The sequence below is a fragment of the Carcharhinus amblyrhynchos genome, chromosome 2 (assembly GCF_965287045.1).
Source record: "Carcharhinus amblyrhynchos chromosome 2, sCarAmb.v2.hapA, whole genome shotgun sequence".
NCBI lineage: Eukaryota > Metazoa > Chordata > Chondrichthyes > Carcharhiniformes > Carcharhinidae > Carcharhinus > Carcharhinus amblyrhynchos.
Window position 1 is genome coordinate 84,783,253 of NC_137325.1, and position 16,617 is coordinate 84,799,869.

The window sequence follows — 16,617 nt, forward strand, 5'->3', positions numbered from 1 at the left end:
GCTGAAGGAGGAATAGTAATGAATTTAGTCTGATTGCTTCATTCACCCTATAGCAGCTCATCTGCATAGATCCTTAGGCAACTAGAAGAGTGGTTAATTAAAGCTTGTCGCATTTTAAAGATAAGAAATCTGACCATCCCGTCCAATTTTTGTGTTACAATCCAAAGAAAAATGCTAATTTGTATGGCTTTAAGCTTCCCCCAAAATATTGATAATACAATGTATTTTCTAAATGATTCAATCCATGCAGTAAAAATTATATTTGCCACGGCCGATTAAATGATGTTTGTTTTGTAGATTATGTGACTGTGACAATCCATCTGTTACAGTATGATTAATTATATGGATATTAAGACCCAAAAGGCGAGCGAACATCATTAATCTTATATCTATTCTCAACAGCGGTCTGATACTCCAGGTAAGGCGCAACCACTTGTGCATTTCAAAATCGGATGGTATCTATATGTGGTTAATTTTTAAAGCCAAAGTAGATTGTCAGTATTTGTGGTTGGAGAGCCTTATTTATGAAGAAGATGTACAGCATGTTGTATAAATGAGGCTGTAACTTATCATTGATATTGTGCTGTGAAACAAGCAATCACATACATTGTCTTCACTTTAGCTTCTCCCAGAAATGATATCTATAACAGAGAACCACCACTCCAATTCTATTATTATTACAATTTGTTTTAACAGGTTAGGGTGTGATTGATAAATCCATTTAACTAAATGACAAATATCTGCAGGGCAAAAATCATGGCTATTCATTTTAATGCAAGATTCCATTTCATGTTTGTGCATGCAGAATCAATGACAGTTGGCAACAGTGATTATTGGTGCATTGTATTCAATACTAAAGAGAAAGCCCATTAGTACAAAACTGAAAAGGGGCATCACTTTTGATATTATGCCAAAGGGATTAAGAGACATTGTACTCAACCTTGCTCCTTGCCCTTCTTAACCAGTCTACAAGCCTTTTCCACCATGTTCACACCAACCTCATCCAAAATCTCTCCATTATAGTCCAACTGGGAGGTATTGCACTCACCTGGCCCATTCTTATCTCACCAACCGTAAGCAGATAATCACTTGCAATGGTTTCTCTTCCTGTTCCCAAATTGTTACCTCTGGTTTCCCCCAAGTATCTATTTTTGGCCCCCTTCTTTTCTCATTGATATCTCCTCTGGCCCCACAACCCTGCTTTAGCTCTGGTTTCTTCAGCATCCCAATTTTAACTAGTTCAGCATGGTGGTTGTACCTTCACCAGACTAGGCAATAAGCTCAGAAATTCCTGGGCCCGAAGCTGAGATTGCTTTTCTAAACCTCTTTGCTTTCTTCTTTTAAACATATGTCTTTTGGTCATCTCATCTACTTACGTGTCTTAATGTCATATTTGGTTTCATAATATTGCTGTATTGCAGATTAAGTATTTTTTATCTTAGAGGTGTTATTTAGGTACAAGTTGTTGTTCTGTACAAAAACTCTGACTTTGACAAAGTTTGGTGTCTGCAGACCAAGCTGTAATTCACCTGGACAAACACAAAACACTGGGGATGCTGGAAACACTCAGCAGGATCTATAGAGAGAGTTTATGTTTCAGGTTGACAATCTTTCATCAAAGCCTGCAAGGACCCAAATGTTAAGCCTGTTTCTTCCTCCACAGATACTGCCTGATATTTCCAGTATTTTCAGTTTTTGGTTGTAATTCACCTGTACTGACTGTGAATCATGGTTATGTCTGCATAAGCTGAATTGATTGATTAATTAGTGTTAAAAAAATTGTGGAATTGTCAACTTTGCATGAAGAAATGCAATTGAAGCTTCACATGTTCTTTTTCTCCCACATCTCTTACCAATATTCTCTTCTTGCAAGGTTGATTTTTCCCATTTTTTACCTGGACATATCCTGTCACCATTACAGATGTGAAAGCTTCTCAACAATATTCTTTCCACTTCCACTGAAAAAGCTGAAAAGCTATAAAGTTGCCAGTAGCTTAATACATATAGAGAGGAAGAAAAAATAAACTCTCTTTAGGTGTAATGTGCCATTCTATTACATCAAGGGTCTCCATTTGTAGAATCCAATTCTGTCTGCACTGCAAAGCTAAAGAAGACTGAAAGAACAGAAATGACAGAACAAAGCCATGGCCTTTTCAGCACCTACTACTAAGTGTAAAACCTGTGGGAATGTGAATTCACCAAGATCAGAGTGGAGCACTGCAAAGTATGCCAAACTAGAAGCCTAGATGCAGAAATGCATTTAATAAAAGAAAAATGATAAGAACTGGTCAGTAAGCATTGCTGTTTTGCCTGGAAATAAATAGCATCTAAGATGCTTTAACCAACAACAATACAAATGGTTAACAGTAATAGCTTTTTGGCCCTTATACACAACATGGACGTTTAAACGGCAGGGAAATTCTATTATTGGATTATTAGTATCAGTGAATCAACGCGCACAACACACTGTTCCAAAGAATAGAAGCTCGGAAGGATTTAATTAGTCCCCACCCAGGTTGTTGTCCTTTTAAATCCATTTGGGTTATTAAAAGGTTAAGGGAAAGAGAAGGCAGTTATGGCCAATTACAGGGACCTCCTCAAGGGATACTCTGTTCTTCGGCTAAAGAAACAGGACAAAATAAGATCTTGATCTTGATCATATCCAGTCACTTGATGAGGCTCACCTCAAATGCTGTCCCTCGCTCCCCATACCATACTTTATATTTCAACATGTCAAGTTGCCAGAAAATTAACACGTTGGATGCAAAGAAAACTTAAATACGAATGAAGAGATTTTAAATTAAAATACAAATGGAAAGAACATTTCAGAATGGAGAATACTCTTAAAATAGATGAATTTTGATTTTATTTATTATTGTCACATACATAGTGAAAAATATTGTTTCTTGCGCACTATGCAGACAAAGCATACCGTTCATGGAGAAGGAAATGAGAGAGTGCAGAATGTAGTGTTAAGGTCATAGCTAAGGTGTAGAGAAATATCAACTTAATGCAAGGGACGTCCATCCAAAAGTCTAATGGCAGCAGAAGCTGTCCTTGAGTAGGTTGGTACATGACCACAGACTTTTGTATCTTTTTCCCGACAGAAGGGGATGGAAGACAGAATGTCCGGGATCCTTCATTATGCTGGCTGCTTTGCTGAGGCAGCGGGAAGTGTAGACAGAGTCAGCGGATGGGAGGCTGGTTTGCGGGACGGATTGGGTTACATTCACAACCTTTCGTAGTTTCTTGCGTTCTTAGGCAGAGCAGGAGTCGTACCAAGCTGTGATACAACCAAAAAGAATGCTTTCTATGGTGCAGCTGGACAAGTTGGTGAGAGCCGTAGTGGACATGCCAAATTTCCTTAGTCTTCTGAGAAAGTAGAGGTGTTGGTGGGCTTTCTTAACTATAGTGTCAGCATGGGGAGACCAGGATAGGTCGTTGGTGACCTGGACACCTAAAAACTTGAAGACCTTGAGCCTTTCAATTCATCTACATCAGGAAGCATAGGGGCATGTTCTCCAGTACGCTTCCTGAAGTCGATGATAATCAACTTCATTTTGTTGACATTAAGGGCTGGTGTCATCACACCAGCTCATCAAATTCTCTATCTCATTTTTGTACTCTCTTGTCATTGTTTGAGATGTGACTCAACAGTGTTGTTGTCAGCAAACTTGAAAAATCGAGTTGATAGGTGTATAAGTAGTATAGTAAGGGGCGAAGAACAGTCTTCTGGGGCACTGGTGTTGAGAATGATCATGGAGGTGGCGTTGTTGCCTATCCTTACTGATTGTGATCTGGGGGTTAGGAAGTTCGGAATCCAGTCACAAAGGCAGCAGCCGAGGCCTAAGCTACAGAGTTTGGAGATGGGTTTCATAGGAATAATGGTGTTGAAAGTTGAGTTGCAGTCAATAAATAAGACAAAGACATAGGTGTCTTTGTTATCTAGGTGTTTCAGGGTTATTCAAGTAATGAAAGAATCTAAGTTATTATAAATACACAAGAAAAGTCAGGAGTATCACTGAAATTAAATCCCAATGCTCCCAATTTGGCATCTAACTGTAATTTGAATACCTGTTTTTGTCTCAGTTTCCCTCCCAAACAAATCAATGTTCCTTTGCATTTTCCTGCTGCTATCTACACTTCTTAGTGTCACCAACATAGGTGTCATCAGAAAACTTGAATATACAGTTCCCTATTTCTTCATGCAGAGGCTCAAGGAAATGACCCACTATCACATTCTCAAGACAACTTTATTTTTCTTTCATAGGTGTGGGCATCACTAGCTAGGCCAATGTTTATTCCCCATCCGTAATTACATTTGAGGAAGTGATCGTAGTGAACTACTTTCTTGAACTACTGCAAGCCATGTGATGTAGGTATACCCACAGTATTAGGATTTTGACCCAGCGACAGTGAAGGAATGGTGATATAGTTCCAAGTCAGGACTTGGAAGGTATCTTGCAGATGGCAGTGTTCCCATGCATCTGCTGCCCCTCGTCCTTCAAGATGGTAAAGGTTGTGGGCGTGAAAGGTGCTATCACAGGAGACTTGGCAAGTTGCTTTAGTTCACCATTTTGTAGATGGTATACATTGCTGGCACTGTCAGTCACTGATGGAGAAAGTGAATGTTGAAATGAGTGGCAATCAAGCAGGCTGCTGTTGAATGGTGTTGCATTCGTCCAGGCAAGGGCAGAGTATGCCATGACACTCCTGACTTGTGCCTTGCAGACAGTGGATAGACTTTGGGGAGACAGGAGGCGAGTTACTTGCTGGAGAATATACAGCCTCTGACCTGATCCTGAAACCATAGTTGTGATGATACTCTACCTTTATGTACAGGATCTGTTCTATGCACTCAAAACCGTTCCGTCTATTTGCCAGCATCCTCTGTCATGACTGCAGCAATATAACTGATACATTATGTAAAAGCAAATCACTGTGGGTGCTGAAATCTAAAACCAAAAAAAACACTGGAAAATCTGTACAGGTCTGGCAGCATCTGTAAGAAGATAAAAAAAGCTGACATTGAGTCCTGATGACTCTTTGTCAAAGCTGTCAATTGTAATTGACACATTATTTGTTTTAATCTGAAGTAATGCAGTGTTTTTTAAAACTGTTTCCCTATGATGGCAGAGTAAGGTCATGTGTTTAGGTACAGTTAGCTATGCTTTCACAGAGAATTCCAGCTTAGTTGCTGTTTTAGATGCTGGTTTTGAGAAGGGAGAGGAGTGCCTCTCTTTTTCCCTCTCTGAAGATGAAGAATAGAATCTGCCAGGACATAAATCTCCTTCTCGGAGATCCTGGTGTATGAGAGTGGATATTTCCCTCAGAGTTGCTGATTTGGAAGCTGCAGAGAAAGAGAGGGGTGAGGGGCGAGGGGCGAGGGGGAGACAGACGGAGAGGTCTCTTAAGTCTGGAAACTTGGAGCTGCCAGAGACTAGGTTTTTTCTTAATTTTACTGTTTTGTGAACATATCCTTCTCTGCAAGCTCAACTTCACTCATTGAATCCTAGGGCCACATCCTCATGTTTACCTGGCGCCAGGAATTGCCAAATCACAGCAAATTTAGATTTCAAATATAAAAATGGACCCATGCAATCTTCCTGTCGGTGTATCGACATCACTTGGGCTGTAGTGATTCAGGAAGGCAGCTCACCGCTGCTTCCTCAAGGACGATTAGAATTGGGCAATAACGCTAGCCTAGCCAGCAATGCCCACTTCCATTAATGTATAAAAAATACTCAAAAGGTTCTGCAACTGTGGAGGGAGAAATGGAGTTCGCATTTCGAGTTGAATAGGACTCTTTTAGAATTCCATTTTCGATTCAAAACATTACCTCCGTTTTTCTCTCCACAGATGCTGCCAGACCTGATGAGTATTTTCAAAACTTTGATTTTATTTCAGATTTCCAGCATTTGTAGTACTTTGCTTTTATTTTAGTATGAAGGTAGAACCTATACATTTAAAAAGTAAAAGCTCTTGGGACGCTCAGAAGGCCATTTGCCTAACTAAAGTGCAAGTCTGGTAATTTCCTAGAAGAAACAGGTTGCATTGATTACTTGTCATTTAATGCAATATTGTAGAACAGTTACACAAGATCACAGTTACTACTGACCAATGTATAGGAAAGTCTGTTGTTAAAAAAGGTAAGAACCCAAATCAGTTCATTGCTGCAGGATTATTTCCTTACTCAAGGGAGATCTGCTAACAAATCTCCATTTTTTCTCTCTCACTTACAGGTGAATACAAACACCTTAATTACCATCAAGAAAACAGTAACTCGAACTTCCAAACTTAGAAGCCACAAACTAAGACAAAAAAAAAAGTGCTGGAAGAACTTTTGCATGAACTCCTATTGGCTACTAAGTGCTCATAACTCCCAGGATCAAATATTCAAAGTCATCTTCAAATAACTCGTCTGAAAGTTTCCTTTAGTAACAGTTTTAAAAGGATGGTAGTTCTCTTCCAAACAGCTCCATGCCACCCACCATCATGACCAACCTCCTGCAGAATCAGCTCAACTTTAGGAAAACTATTGTAAGCATTTCTGAAACAAGAGAAACATTAGCCTGCAGACCAAACTCACAAGATGCCATTCTGATTGTGACCAAAATCTTGGCTACTTCTACCTCTGCTTTGCTCAGCAACCCAGGATGCAGTCAGTCAGTCCAGGTAACTCACCTTTTAAAAATGCTAATCTTTTCTATCTTTTACTATCCCATCCATAACTTCCCTGTCTCACTTCGTATAATTCTCACATCCTTGGTTTTCTTTTGTAAAGAAAGATGCAATTTACTCATCCAAAGAGAAAAAGAATGGGAGCTGGGCAGTGCCAGATTTCGACTTGATCAGGCCCTAAGCTATATTAAAGCTTGAAGGCCCCTTGTTAAAAAGTTACACAAAAGGGTCTCACAAAGGTGGTACCAAAACAGGACCTTGGGTCGCCACAAAATAAAGTTGAAAACATAATTATGCCTTTTAATTATTTAATATCAAAGTATTTAAAGTGAAAAATACAAATTATTTTCAAATGAATACATTTACTGATTACATATTTATCATTTGGCTGGTTTGATCTCTCTCGTATTATGATATAGTATATCCTGGAAACAATACTTAAAAAGTGTTTTAAAAATTACATTTAAGATACATTTATATAGATACGAAATGCTGACAAAGTAAGTAATCGGGATCACTTTTTTTTATTAATATATGTAATAATTAAATTGTTTGCAAAAATCAGAAAACTGATATCAGATACAACTTAAAGGTGCTGATCACCTTGGGTTTGTGGATCCTTATCTGTTTCTGGAGCAAACTGTCAACTTTTGGTAATTTTTTGCGTTGCTCTTCAAGCTGGTGCTTTCTTTTTCTTTTCTGGTATCCGCTTTTAAATGTTTTCTTCATTGTAAATCTTCCGAAATTTTGTGAGGCCCCTACGGATTGTGAGGCCCTAAGCTGTAGTTTGTTTAGCTTATGCCTAAATCTGGCACTGGATGTGGGGCAGAGATTTAAAATAGTGGGAACTGAAAGCCAGAGGAGAAATGAAAAAAGAATGGGGGTTGAGGGTCAGAGCAGACAGTTAAAGAGCATGGGTTCAAAGCAGAGATTTAAGAGCAAGAGCTTAGAGCAGAAATTTAAAAAGAGCCAGAGCGGAGGATCAAAGTATAGATTTAAAGAGAGGAGTAGAGGTCAGAGGGAGGTTTGAAAAGAGTAGCAATTTAAAAAGATTTTTAAAAAAAACAAAAACTGAGATTCAGAGCAGAAATTTAAAAAGAATAGCTGATGCAGATTGGGATTTAAAGAGCAGGAGCAGAGATAGATAGGGCAGAGATTTAAAAGGAGCAAGAGATGAGTATGGAAGTTTAAAAAGAGCAAGATTTAAGAGTCAGAGTGGAGATTTGAAAAAAAATGGAAGCAAAGATCAGAGCACAGGTTTAAAAAGAGTGGCGAATTAAAGAGTGTAGGGGCTGAGACTCAGCAGAGTGGTACTGGCTGCCCTGGAAGCAAAATGGCATCGGTGAATAAGGAGTCACAGGGAGCGAATTTTAAGTTTTTAATTTAATCTAAATTCATCAACCATAAATTAGGGCTAGATTGATTGATTAATTACTGCAAAAACTAAAAACTGAAGACAATTTTGTAATTTATCATATAATTACAATCAGCGCTCAATCAATTAATCAGATCTAGGCAAAAAGTTAAAATTAAATAACAAGGGATAGTAACACTAAAGAGTTCTGCATTTTTGAGTAAATTAAATTCCAAGGCTTTTAGATAATAGCATTTGGCTAGCCTCCCTATAAGATAAAGTAATGTCAGCATACATGAAGCAACCGAGTGGTGAATATCTGGTGAGTTTATTGATCTCATCAATAAGTGTAATAGTCAAATGAATATAGGCATGGCAGGGCAGTGAAATGGGCCCTGTGAAATATATATTCTCTTCCTTGTTCAAACTCTAGGAGGATCACACGTGTTGCAGCTTTAGCTCTGAATTTTTGAGTTTAAGCAACAGCCAGCATCACTGTGATGCATCCATGAGACTAATAACTACATGAATAACACGGTTATAGATGTCATCGTCCCACAGCTTCAGGATATGCGAGGAGGGGGAGGAACCACCAGGCAGTCAAGAATGACCAGGCACATGTTGCAGGTGTCTTAAGTCCTAACTCTCTTTCCAACCAGTATTCAATCTGTGGGATGTTGGAGGATGCAGCCAAAGCAAGGTCCACAAACCACACCCCAGGTTCAGCTGTATAGGAAGGGCAGGAAGAAGTTTAGGAAATCAATAATGATAGGGGATTCGATTGTTGGAAAAACAGGTAGGCAATTCTGTGGCCACAGACATAAATCAAGGATGTTATGTTGCCTCCCTGCTGCCAGAGTCAAGGATGTTACTGAGCAGAGTGAAGAGGGCTAGCAACCAATGGCAGTGCCACTGTGTATAAAAATAGGATAGAACAGATGAATTTGTGGCTGGGGAAATGACACAGGAATGAAGACTGTAGGGACACTGGGCCAGTTAAGTGTGCTTACAATACTTGGTGTATTCTATAAGCCACCAATTATTGGAAAGTCATAAAAGATCTTGAAAACTTGTAAAGAAATTTGAGAGGTCCAAGAATTATGGAACAGTTATAAAGAGGGGTTTGGTTGTTGTAATATAGGCTGGGATAAAACTACTACATAGGGCAGAGAGAGGCGAAGAAGTTCCTTGAGCTCGTTCAAGAGAATTTTTGAAATCAGTATGCTTCTGGTGCAATGAGGAAGGAAATATGACTGGATCTGTCCTAAGGAATGGATGGGTCAAATAAATCAAGTGTCAGGAGGAGACCATTTAGGGGATCATATAAATTGTAAAGTTCAGTTTGGAAAAAGCCAAGGAGCAATCCAGTTTAAAAGTATTAATTGGAGATGAGCCAACTTAAGTCAGGCAAGAACAGATTCAGCCCAGGGAAATTGAAATCGAAATCGAAGACTAGGCAACAAAACAGTAAGAAAAATGGACTGCCTTCAAAGTGGACATAGTTTGGGTATAGTCAAGGTACACTGCCACAAGGAAAAAAGGTAGGACAAGCAAACCCAGAGCAACATGTAGCAGAAAATGGCTGTATATGGCAAATGTCAGATGAATAATACAATTGTAAACCAAGCTGAATATGATGGAAGTGACAAAACAAATGAGAAGCAAAGAGAAAGTACAAGAGGAGACTGGCAGCTAACCCAAGAGGCAATCCACAAATCTTCTACAGGCATTTAGAATAGTAAAAATATGCTAAAAAGGAGTAGGTCAGGATTTATGATGAACTGCAGGAATAACACAGCCAGCTACAGAGTTTGAAAAATGTAGCTTGACCTGTATATTCATGACACCAGCAAAGTTAAGGCACCAGCAAATCCTGATGGTTACAAGATGTAACTCGACATCAGATTCAGGATCATGGAGCAGCAAAGCTGTGCAGAGGATGTGCAGTGAAGAACAGGCACAGGAGCTGATTGGACAGTGGCAGTTACAATGCCTCGCACAGATAGTGATTGAACAGACCTGTGTTGTGCTCCTAAGAGAAATACGCTCCCTGAGAGAGACACTACTCGTGATCAAAAAGACAATGACTGATTTGTGCCCATCCTGTGAGTATGTGATTGGAAGTATAATCAGTGCCAGTAAGACCTGTATAAAAAAGAGACATCGAGAACCATAACTCAGGGTCAACCACTGAAGAAGCAGCAAAATCCCAAGTCTGGGACTTGGGATCATTACAACAAAGTGGGAGGGTGTCTGATTACCTTGCCTTGCATGGATAGTATCTAAGTCGTGAGTGATTTTTTAAAAATACTTTGTGTCACAAAGTTAGTCAGAGGTTAGATACTTTGCATGCAATGAAGAAGGACAGAGGTTGAATACTTTATTACGAAGTATTGCAAATATTACAAAGTTTAATAGTTTATGTACTAAAGTTTGTACAGCAGAGTCTGATGCTTTTGTGATAACTTGGTAGAGTGCAATAATGGAGACTTATACAATAATTTGAGAGTTTGAGTGAATTTGTCCACTGCATCAGTTGACCCAAGATCGAGGGCAACAGAAAGCCAAAGCCTTAGCAGGATTGTTGAGCAACATCAAGGACCTGTCTGTATTTTCACCAAAGCTTCTGCAACTCTTGTTGTATCATCACCCAAAAGCCCCATAGAGAGACCTAGGCCCAGTAGATGGCAAAGTCCAGCAGCATCTAGCCCCCCTTGACGAAGAGGTCAACGCAACATAAGACCAGCAATTGGGGCCTATAACTGACCCCAGGTCACGAAAACTGGACACAATATACCTCTTCAAAATTGAAGCCAGCCTTCAAACAGAGATTACGAAAGCATGGAAGCCAGCTTTCAAATTCAGACAGGAATTAATTTTTTTTAAGCCAGTTGCCATTTAACACTGTTGAAAGCCTCCAGTTGTGGCACCCCACAAGACCACTTTTGATGTTTCCGCAGTTAGGTATGAAAGAGGTCCAGTAAAGAAGCTAAATTTAGAATAAATCTCCCATAACAATTCACGAACCCAGGAAGGATTTCAATTCTGTGTGGTTCCTCGGAGCTGATGCCTCATTAATTGCCCCATTAATTGACCCCACCTTACCTTCCACTGGATGAAGGCCCTTGCATTCACCTGATAACCCAAATAAGTCATGGCACTTGCTTGAGATTTTTTTTTCCCTTTTCAGGTAGGTCCTGATCTCCAGGAATCTCCGTAAGACGACTTCCAGATTCACAATGTTTTTGGGTTCTGAAGTTCCTGTGACCAAGACATCTCCAGGTTCACTGCTGTCTGAGGTAACCCTTGGAGAATGTTCTCCATTACCCAATGAAAAATGGGGCATGCAGGCGAGACCTCGAAGGGTAGGCGAGTGTACTCATGTGGGCTTGTGTTTGTATTAGTGATAACATACTTAAAATCATGGAATCCCAACATTGCAGAAGGAGACCATTCGCCCACTGAGCCTGAAAACAACCCTGCCCAGACCCCATGTATTTACGCACTAATCCCCCTGACACTAAGGGGCAATTTAGCATAGCCAATCAACCTAACCCGCATGTTTTTGGAGTGGAGGAGGAACCAGAGCACCTGGAGGAAACCCACACATACAAACTTCACACAGATAGTGACCCGAGGCAGGAATTGAACTTCTGGGAAGGCTTATCTAATTCAAACTGGAGATAAGCATGGCTCGTGTCCAACTTTGAAAATGCTTGGACCCCAGTTAACCTGACATACAGGTCTTCAATCCAGGGCATGGGCATCTGTCAAGTTTAAAAACCCTATTGACAGCAAGCTTATAGTCTCCACAAAGTCAGACCAACTTATCCAGCTTAGGGGCAGGAACAAGTGTGGCTGAGTCTGCAAATTGTACAGATCTTACTATGCCCAACTTTTCCAGGCATTCCTGTTCCAAATTAACTGTTTCTAATAGGGAGTGTGGAACTGGTCTCACTCTAAAATACATAAGCATAGTATTGGAGTCAGTGTAGTTCTTAGCTTTGGCTCCCCTTATTTTTCCAAGCCCTTCATGGAAAGCTTTCAAGGTACTTTTGGTGACTTTGTATCATACCCCATGCCCTGCCTGAAGATCTCCAGCCAGTTCAGTCTGATTGTTGGAGCCAGTCTCTCCCCATAAGGCTAGATCTTTGTCCCCATACAATGAGCGTAGGTTGAGTTGACTGCTGCCTGAGAGTCATGTGTCACCTTGGTGCCCTTGGTCTGCAATGGTTCCCTGTTCAGGAGCTGAATATCAGCCTGGAGGCTATTTGCTCCCCCATAACGGAGACCACAGCCATGTCCACTTCCATTTTTAATGGCTGGCCATTTACTAAAACTCCACCATTTTGGAGGCAACCTTTGTTGTGGAGATGTGATTTAATTTCATTGTCCCTGTTCCTGGTTGTGGACATACAAGTTATGATCCTGGACTGGCTTTGGCCTTCTGTCGAAATACCATGCATTTTGATTGCCCCTCTATCTTTGCCTCGGCTCTAGTCTTCTGCAGCACTTACAACTGTCCATAACCTTCTGGAACACGCTCCCTAGGAGTCTGAAGGCTGTTCCTGCCCTTCTTTGACTGCCCATGATGCCACTTCGGCTCAACTGCTGTAAGGGATTCTATGATATTTTACTGATACCATCGCTCTCAGTTACCCTTTATTTAAATGTGTTCAAAGTGCCAAAAAGTAGCAATACTATATAGGTCAATCGCGGTGTCTTTCGATTGCCAGCTTGAGTGGGGCCAGCTGATTTTAAACCTCCCCACTGTTCCTTTCTTACTGGGCGAACCTCCATTCACCTAACAGGGGAATTCGTATTTTACGAGGCCCATAAGGGGAACTACTGAAAATCCCTTGTGATCATTATAACGGTAAATATATCCTTTCTTAGGTAAAGAGACCAGAACTGCAAGCAATACTCCAGGAGTCACTTCACCAAGACCCTTCACAGTTGCAGGAAGGCATCTTTGCTCCTGTACTCAAATCCTCTTGCAACATACCACTGCCAACATACCATTTGCCTTCCTAACTGTTTACTAAATCTGCATGCTTGCTGTCTGTGGCTGGTGTATTTGGACACTGAGGTCCCTTTGTACATCAACATTTCCCAATCTGTCACCATTTAAATAATACTCTGCCATTTTATTTCCTTGTCTGAAGTAGATAATTTCACATTTACCCACATTATACTACATCTGCCATGCATTTGCTCACTCACAACTTGTCTAAATCACCTTGAAACCTATTACAATCCCCCTCACCACTCTTCCCATCAGCTTTTAAGTCATCAGCAAACTTGGTTGGTTCCCTCATCCAAATCGTTGATGTATATTGTGAATAGCTATGGGTCAGGCCCCTGTCTGTTCATTATCACACTGTTTATGAAAGTTTATTTTGTGTACATTACAATGGTGACTCAAAAGTACTTCATTGACATGTCAAAATTGTGACAGGCACATAAATGCAAAGCTGCATTTATTTCTTGCTCTGTCTCTATGAAAAGATTTCTCTTAGGGTCCTTAATAGACTAAATCTTTGCCTTGGCTATATTCTTAGCCTATATTTTTATACATTGGTTTAGAATTAAATTTCATGTTTGCATTGCCTTTCTGTAATGTTCCTGGTTGCTAACTATGCCTTAGACTGTCATAAATCAACTTTTCATTTTAACTTTTATTTCCTTTGTCATACAGAACACACTCATTTTTGATGCTCTACTATTTCTCTTCAAGGAATAAGTCTTGTTTGTACCTGAACTCTTTCTCCCCTGAATGCAATCCACTTGTTTTACATTGGAATTGCCAGTCTGTCTTAAAAAAAAATCACTGAAATTGATCATCTGATCTTAGTGATATTTAATGGTCTCTTTCTGTAATTTCACTAAACTATGTACTGGTCACCATTAACTAGAGGATCTCCTATTGTTACATACTCCACTTATGAGCACAAATTAACATCCACGTAAGGGTCTCATCCTGCAGACATTCAGATTTATTGGGCAGCAGGAGGGAACTGTGCCAAATGGGCTGCCCACCAGCTGTGGGCTGTTGGGACAATAAAGTTTGGGGGGGACGGGGGAGCTTTGCAGATTCCTGATGTCAATTAAAGACCCAATCCAATAGTTTTCCACCCATACTGCTGTCCTCCCCCACCCAACACAGCCTCCCAGCGCTCTTTCTGGCACCTGGCAATTCTAGATCCCAGATTTGGTTGGAGGTCTAAGTCCATTGTGAATGCTTCCTCCTTGGTCCAGCTGTATTAATGGCAGTAACCTCCATTTGGCCAGCAGCATTTTGTAGTGGTACAATTTCCTGTGAAGGATGGAAGTCTTGCCTCAATTAAAGTCCCCACTGGTCAAAAAATTCAAGTGGGGTAAACCAGCCAAGTGGAAATGTATATCCCAGCCAATTAATCAAGAAAGCTCTCCTGTGCACATCAGAAATCCTTTCTTTATCCTTAGTACTATACCTTTCCTAGTCTATATTAAGGTTACTAAGGTCTCCTAATGTTACCATTTTTTTATGCCATTGAAATTTCTCAACACATTTGTTCATCTACTGCCTTCCTGCTGCATACAAAACTCTCAACAATGAAACAACTAATACTTTGCTCCTTCACTCAAAGCAGATTCAATTCCAGAACAAACAGTGTTTCCTTTCTATTTAGGACATGAACATCTTTAATCAGCACAACCACATCCCCTTCTCCTTTTTCCTTTTTTATTATTCCTAAATACATGGTAATCAAGAATAGTAAGAACCAGTTCCTGACATTGTTTGGGCCATGTCTCTTCAATGCAATCATGTTAGAATCTTGCGTAACAATTTGTGCCCACGGCTCACCAACCTTATCAGTTACATCACACTGATGCACATATAGTACCTTTGCCACTTTTGTTATTTGATTCACTCTGGTCCTTCAATTTTTGGGATATTTCTGATTGTACTGCACTTTATAGCTCAGACTTCACTGCTACTCCTTTGTTATATTTCTGGTTTCCCTCCCTCTTCTAAAATTAGTTTAAACCCTTCCCAATAGTTTCTATGCAAATTTCTTATGCAATGTCTCATTTTCCAGGGCTCTAGCAACCCAAATTTCACAAATTAATTTGGTTATCCAAATTCCAACTTTACTTGCTGCACACAAGAGTCAAACAGCTTTTTTGAATGATTGCTGTCAGGTACTGCATTATTGATAAACCAAAAAAAAGCAAATTTTCATATGCATGTATGTTTTAGTTCTTCGAATGATGCCAAAATGGAAAGGTTATCAGGAAAGAAAAAAGACAGGATGAAGAGAAGATCCAGCCCACAGGGTAGCCTGTAGAGGTCTTCAAAATTTTGAACGAGTCTGATAGGGTAAACGCACAGGTATTTTCATTTGCAAGCAAGACCAGAACCATAATATAAAATAGCTACGGATTAATCCAATAGGGAATACAGGTGAAACATCTTTATCCAAAAAGTGGTTAAAACGTGGAACTCATTATCATAGGGAGTAGTTAAGACAAACAACATAGATACATTCAAGGGCAAAATAGGTAAGCAGGTGAAGCAGAAAGGAACGGAAGGGCACGTTAATGGGGTTAGATAAGAGATGTATGCAGACACTTGTGTGGAACATCAACACTGGCATGGATATGTTAAGCTAAGTCGCCTTTTCTGTGCTGTAAATACTGGGTAAAAGCAAATGGCTCTGCGTTTCAGGTTCCTTCTGAACTATAAATACATTCCAGCTACATATAATCAGGCAATTTTGTATACAAGTTACATTTTTGTAATTTTTGTAGTTTAAGTACCATCTTCCCTTTCAACCAACAGTGGATCTGCTAAACAAACCCTAGCCTTCTACAAATTAAAATCTGCATCTTATGTAGGTTTTGGGTATGCACCTTTGTACAATCAAAGATTAATAGCTATCCCATTGAAATAATCCACTTGCTGGACGTATCAGTCTTCACCATGCAACTAAATTCTCTTCCAATGTTACTGTGCATTGTAGAGAAAAAATTACCAATTCTTGGTCTCGCCAGGCCATTTATTGTCTAACTAACTGGACTTCATCAACTTCAGTGTAACCTGTTGCTTGGAAGTGCACAAGAATGACCTAAAGTCATTGCTCCTTTCTTGCTATGCAAGTACCCAGTCATCATTTTGTATTTCCTCTCAACAGCACCATTTAGAGCTGCCAAGATTCCAAGTAAGAGTCACACCATTTCATATTGCTGCACCTCCCCAAAAGATTGCACACCTTAAATTAACTAAAACCAAACCCTGTGTAAAATTTATAAATTCTTGTGTATTTGTAACAACCAAAATTGTGACCTACTTCATTTTCCCTTGCATTTTCAAGGCAAAGGTCATACCAGAACATAAATATTGCAGGTGAATCAAAGGAGGCCATGGTTCTTGCAAAAAGTGAAAGATAGAAAGACAAAAGAGGAGATGAAGTTTCTAATATCTAAAGGCCTAGAGGAAACTGATGGGTTTGAGGTAAGTAGTTGTGAGCCACTGATTTAGTCTCATGTGCTTATACAATAAGAATAAATTATTAGAAAGAATTTACCTTGATGTTTTC

At 39.8% G+C, this 16,617-nt stretch overlaps 1 protein-coding gene across 4 annotated transcripts in view; it reads right to left on the minus strand.

Annotated features, from left to right (window-relative positions):
* invs (inversin) overlaps positions 1-16,617 on the minus strand; it is a 292,265-nt gene that overhangs the window by 234,180 nt on the left and 41,468 nt on the right. The window lies entirely within an intron of this gene.